At 33.8% G+C, this 6,000-nt stretch overlaps 1 long non-coding RNA gene across 1 annotated transcript in view; it reads right to left on the bottom strand.

The window, feature by feature from the left end:
* Nucleotides 1-961: 961 nt before the first annotated feature.
* LOC131381160 (uncharacterized) overlaps nucleotides 962-6,000 on the bottom strand; it is a 158,901-nt gene continuing 153,862 nt past the window's right edge. The window contains exon 3 of the long non-coding RNA XR_009209671.1: nucleotides 962-1,797. This is a non-coding gene — a long non-coding RNA (uncharacterized LOC131381160). The remainder of the gene's footprint in view (nucleotides 1,798-6,000) is intronic.

Raw genomic sequence — 6,000 nt, 5'->3', positions numbered from 1 at the left:
GCAGATTTGTCCAGAATTGTGCAATCTAGAAAAAAGGCAATTTTAATTTTAGCCCGTGTGTAAATTTTTACTTTATGGTTTAGAATTGCATTATTTTGAATTACAAATGGGGAGGACGACATGATGGTTCTCACGTGTGTGTGCACATTGACTCCTATCGTTGCTAAAGAACGTCACCTGAAGGACATGGCACAAAAACAACCGCAAACCATTTTTAGTTAAGTTTCCTAGATGCCTGAATCTTTTTTCAGATTTTTTTCTATTAGACAAGTCACAGTTTGATTATCTTTGAAAGTCATCGTTATGTATCGTGCAGTGTATGTGTTTATACATGGAAAAGGGGCAACATTAATCCATCATTTGGGGAAGACACTGAATATAATGTTGTTTTTTGCAAACAATCGTACTTTAGCTAAAGAAAGATTCTCCAATTGTTGCAACATTTTAAAAAAATAAAGTTAAAGGACATGGTTCTTCTTAGTGCCACTCAGTATGTTTGGTTTCAGTACTAGTAATGCTTGCTTTCCTGTTTGGCTTTAAATTCTGCTTAAGTAAATTGTGAAAAATTTAATGCACTCTACTTTTGTTAGAAAGTATGGAAATGTTCGTACATGGGATTCATTGCCTGCTAGAATGGAAATTCATTGGGGAGGGGGAACCATTTCATTTTACTACCTAAGAGCTGTTGACACAGTCCCTGCATCTTTCAAAGGCATCTTTCATGCCACACGGGCAAACTGTAGCCAGCAAAGAAACAGAAAGAGCCCTTCTCACATATGTCAGTCTCAGAAAACTTGCACAGCAGCTGTGCTAGGTACTGATGAGGATTACTATAGACCCAGTTGCAGGGTTTTATGTGGATAAAGAGACAACTGGCTTTCTCAGGGGAGCACTTTGTTGGAGACTGCAGCAATAGTGCATCCCCACTGTTGCTGGAAGACATTGTGACCATGTAGTACAAAATCAGTGCCAGATAAAATCAGAAAGTAACAAAAAGCAAGAAGAAAACTCGGAGTTTTTTTTAAATCTTAAAGTGAGAGACAAAAACAAATGTTCTGGGCTTGTTTTATTCACTTGTAAGGAAAAGGAGACAGATGAAGGGATGCCTTTAACTCAGAAAACTTGAAGGGCTTTCAGTCTTTTCATTTGAGAACCATTTGGGTGTGTTGAGAAAAAAAGTTGCAGAGTAGGCATGTTCAGACCTTTATTTGCTACATTTGGTATAAAGGATTTTTTTTCCCCTCTTAACTACAAGAAGCCAGAGTTTTCTGTGCAAACGAAACAGGCGTTGCAAGAATCAGATTCACTTTGGACGACTCTTCACATTCCAAGTCATCATTGCGTTAGGCAGCACAATTCCATCTCTGGTTGATGGGCAGAAAAAGTGGGCAGCTTGCCAGGTAGACGTTTCCATGACTCCCAGCCCCCAAAGGTGATGCGTTTTTCAGCTAATTCAATGAAGAGTGGGCTGAACTTTGGGTCTAAACGAGACAATAGCTGCCTTCGCAGTATCAGCAGAATGGTTGATGGGAGTGCACTCTACATTTGGCAGAGAATCATGTGACCTTACGACTGAGATTTTGTGATGGTGCCAGCGGAGACTTGGAAAGCAGCAACCGTCCTGACTTTTTTCTTCTTTTCTAACATGGCTCAGAAAATGGTGGATCTTAATACTTGACTTTAGCCAGACTCAGCAAGCGACTGGGCTTTGAAGCACAACTTCGCCTTTATTCTGGGTTTTTGGCAGGCCACCAGGAGGCTGTCCCTTTCACGCCTGATAAATTCTGCTGCTTATCTCTAAATAGAAAAAAAAGAAAAAAGAAAATAATAATAGAATATTGAGGCATAACAAGTGAATTCTAAAATTGTATGTGCTTTTTGTTTTTTTGCCTTTTCTGACTGGTGATTTGTATTTTTATTTTATTATTTTTTTTTTAGGTTACTACCCTTTCTGCTTGTAGAAGAATCCAAGTAGTTGGGTCTTTTTTTTTTTTTTTTTTTTTTTTTGGTTTATAATGAACAGGCATTTGAACTGGGCAAACAGGACGACAGCAGCAGTGAGCATGAGATCATTGCATTGCAGCAGTGTAGCAAACTGGCACCCTGCCTTTGCACCCCTTTGGTTCAGGAGACAAACGTGTGCAATCCTCATTTCCAAAGTCAGCACAGCCTGGAAGGATTCCTGGTCTCTCCCACCTTCTACCATTCTGCTGCCAGTGACGGCAAGGATTGGTGTAGCTTCTGCGCAGTGCTTTGTGCCTGGAATACCGAGAAGGAAGAAAAAGAAGACAAGCACCCTGGTCCTTTTCTAAGAAATTACAGGCGCCCTTGAAGAAAAAATCTGAGTGTGTCCTACTACATGCAAGAGTGCTGAAAAAAAAAAAAAAAAAAAAGAGAGACGCTCCTGCTCAAAAACAAAAACAAAAACAAAAGCAAACAAACAAAAATCCAAACCAAAACAAACCAAAAAAAGCAAACATTGGCTGTATAACTACAGAGACATCGGGCTTTGTAAAGCAGCTTTAAGGCAACATAACCAAATGAGCCTTCTTTATTTTTATTATTTCAAACCATATGGCATAATTAGCAATATATTGCACTTGGTGAAATCGCACCTTTCATATCAGGTATAACTTTCTTTGTTGTTTTTTCTTTTAAAGGCTACTGTTATATAAAAGGGAATCCTTGAACTTTCAATTTACTCTTATTTAACTCATTGCCCACTTTACTCTTATTAACTTTTTCCTTTTCCTCTCTTGCTCTAATCTTGATTAGAATAGAAACTTAAGGAAAGATAGAAAAATCTCTATGAAAAAGACAAGACAATACATGTTTTTATGTGGGGTATACACAGAAGTTTTGGAAAGATATTAATATAATCTGTGCTTTTTGTGTCCAGTATTAGTTTTTGTTGTCTAAGAAAAGTGAATGTTTAGACCTAGTGGGTAAAAAAAGTAAATCTTTCATGTGACTTATAATTTGAAATGTGAAAGAAGAAACTTTTTAAACTTGTAGAAAAGGGTTATATTAGAATATGCATTGAATTACTGATAAATAAGATTGCTTTGGGGGAAGTTATATTCAAATTATTTACAAAGATTTCAGTGGAATGAAAATAGGAATGAAAACAGCATGTTCCCAGTTGCTAGGTAGAAAAGAAGCTTCTTTCATAATAATATGCTCTTTTAAAATACATTCTAAAAGAAGTACTTGTCCTAGAGCAGTTGCAAAAAGCATTGGAAATATCAAGTGTATTAGAAAAAGTGCATGCAAACTTGTTTTAAGTTCAGAGCAATGTATTGGCTCAGCAGATAACTGCATTGCATTGTAATTATTTTGTCTGTTTGTAGAAGTAAATTGCTAAGCAATTTCAGCATTTTATTAAAAAAACAGTTTTGCCTGGTTCAGTGTGAAAGGATTAGCAGATGCATTCCAGCTATTTTAGTTTTGATAGAAAATGTTACTAAACAAGTGTAAAAATAATTTTTAAAAGAGAATGCTTTCGAAAAATTCAGCAAATATCAATGAAAACTGTAATTTGCATAATAAGAATTGATGTCATAATATTTCGGTAAAAATATACTTTGGTAATGTGTTATGCTTTTAAAATCATATTTTATTATATTACAAATATGTAGGGCAAACAATGAGAAATATAGAACTGATTAATTCTGCCTTTGCGTTTGCTATTCTATGAACAATTACAGGAAATTGCAAAATCCCTATATACTGATAACATTCAAATAAAACGTTTTGTTGATTATTGTTCACTAATTATTTACAAAATAGCTCTTGTACCTCCATGCTGCCTCAGCTACTGGTACACCAACTTTCACAGGCTCAATTAATATTGATAAACCTGTTTCCATGTTTCAAGATCCTTTAGTTTAAAAACATTATTTTAAATGTTATTTTTAGCAGCCATTAATCTCTACACTCTTAATTATCTTATTAAGCTCCATGCCAAATCCAAATCTCTTTTCAGCTTTCACTACTTCATTGTGCAAAACCTAGTCGCTTCTTTAACAGCCATCGTCCTTTCACTTTCAAAACTGTTACTGTGAAAACAACACGAACCAAAATGAACGCATAAATGCAAACTATGAAACCACTTTATATGTCATATGAGTAGCCTGGGTGGGGCCCTATGAGTCTCCTAAGCCTTTCAAAAAAATACTTTAAAAGGTTTTGCCCATTTTGATATCGTGTTTTCTCCTCGATCGTCTACCCTCATTCCCACTATCCACTCAGATGCTCCTCCTAGACAGCAGTTGTCTGATATTTCTCCTTTTGTGGTTGTTTTAGGGAAAAACTTAAAATGGATATGAAAAGTGAAGAAAGTGATCATAGGAGAAAACCATTTCAGGTAAAAATAAAAAACAAAGAGCAAATAAGATTGAATATTTTTAAAGAAAAATGACATTCTTTTGACTGTGTTTTGTTATAAGAATTCATTTCATATTCTTTATGAGTCTAGCTGCTGAAATTTTATTGATGGTTTTCATTTGAAAATGTGTACTATGACCTGCCTTTGTGAAAAATTTCCTGTGGTCAATTGGACAGTTTGTGTCCCGTTGAATATATGTCTGTGTATCCATACGCTTAAGATAGGTGCAATACGGTTTACTAGAAAGCTTTATAGGAAAAGAAAAAAATTATATTCTCTTATTTGCTGTACCATATAAAAGGAAGTGAAATCAGGAGGAGGGGAATAAAGTCATGCTTTTTCATCTTTTTTACATGACCTGATAAGACAATGAAACCAAAACATGCTTTCTTATAGTTATGGTGAAACTAAACCCAATGCTGCCTCTTATTTCACATTTGCATTTATAAATATATGTTGAAATATTTTTACTACAACTGAATGTATGATTGTTGATTATTTACTATAGTTTTTAATAATTATGAGGACAATTTAAGAATAAATAATGGTTAAAAATTATGTAGAACACATGATCTATATAAAGGCTATAAAACGTATTTCAAAATATGCAAAATCACTAAGCAATTAGTATGTAGTATTATTTTACACAATAAAGATATAATTAGGAAATGCTAAGTGATTATAGATGTGAAATGATTAATGATTGTACAACTTATTTTGTTGCAGTTGAGTTTACAATCTGGAAAAAAGTGTATGTGGCTGGCTTTATGTTTACTCGTTTGTGTGTTTGCTTGTCGTCTGGTGGTTTAAAACATTTTTTTAGTAATATTTTATTTTTGCCCAACCTGTTGACCAGATGAGAGTTGTATGTAGCCATGTATTTTAAGTGTATCTTTTTTTGAGCAATAAGTTTAAATATATTTTATTTAGGAAAGAAGATATACTATGTCATGTAATACATCTGGAGTATAATGTTAGTGTGGAGTATTAGTAATCATGCCATTATCACGCCATTTAGTTTAGTTTTATATTAACTCATGCAAATATTGTAAATTTTAGCACCATTCCAACTATAGACACAGATGTATATATTGAGGGCTGATAATAACTTCCTGTATTCTCTACCTAGTGAACAAGATCTTACTTGTTTTATGAGAAAGTTATAATGTTACCAATTCCTTGAAACCACTAACTAAACTAGTTTTATAAAAATTAAGCACGGTCTAACTCATACACAATTAACTTAATAGTTAATTTGGTTTTAATTATAGGCTTGTAATACTACATTCATGCCTCACAATTACATAATTCATACATGCATGTATGGATTCTTTTTTCTTTTAAAACTCATCATCAATTAGAATAGTTTAATTCCAAAATATTTACTATTGAAACAAAAGCAGTTCGTGAAAAATTTTTCAATAAACTACTTTTTAAACTCTCATGCATATAAATTTGGATTTAGTTTTGAATATTTATGAAGGCCTTTAATGGAGAATATGCATCCTTAGAATTCAGCGTTTAAAACATTTACACTAAAGGATCAATATTATTTTTGACTCTTAATTGCATCAGATATTTACAACAAATTCTATATTAATAGGGGCCCACGC

The sequence above is a fragment of the Hylobates moloch genome, unplaced genomic scaffold (genome assembly GCF_009828535.3).
Source record: "Hylobates moloch isolate HMO894 unplaced genomic scaffold, HMol_V3 SCAFFOLD_14, whole genome shotgun sequence".
Classification (NCBI taxonomy): domain Eukaryota; kingdom Metazoa; phylum Chordata; class Mammalia; order Primates; family Hylobatidae; genus Hylobates; species Hylobates moloch.
The sequence above is the reverse complement of the archived record's forward strand: the minus strand, read 5'-3'. Positions and strand labels throughout refer to the sequence as shown.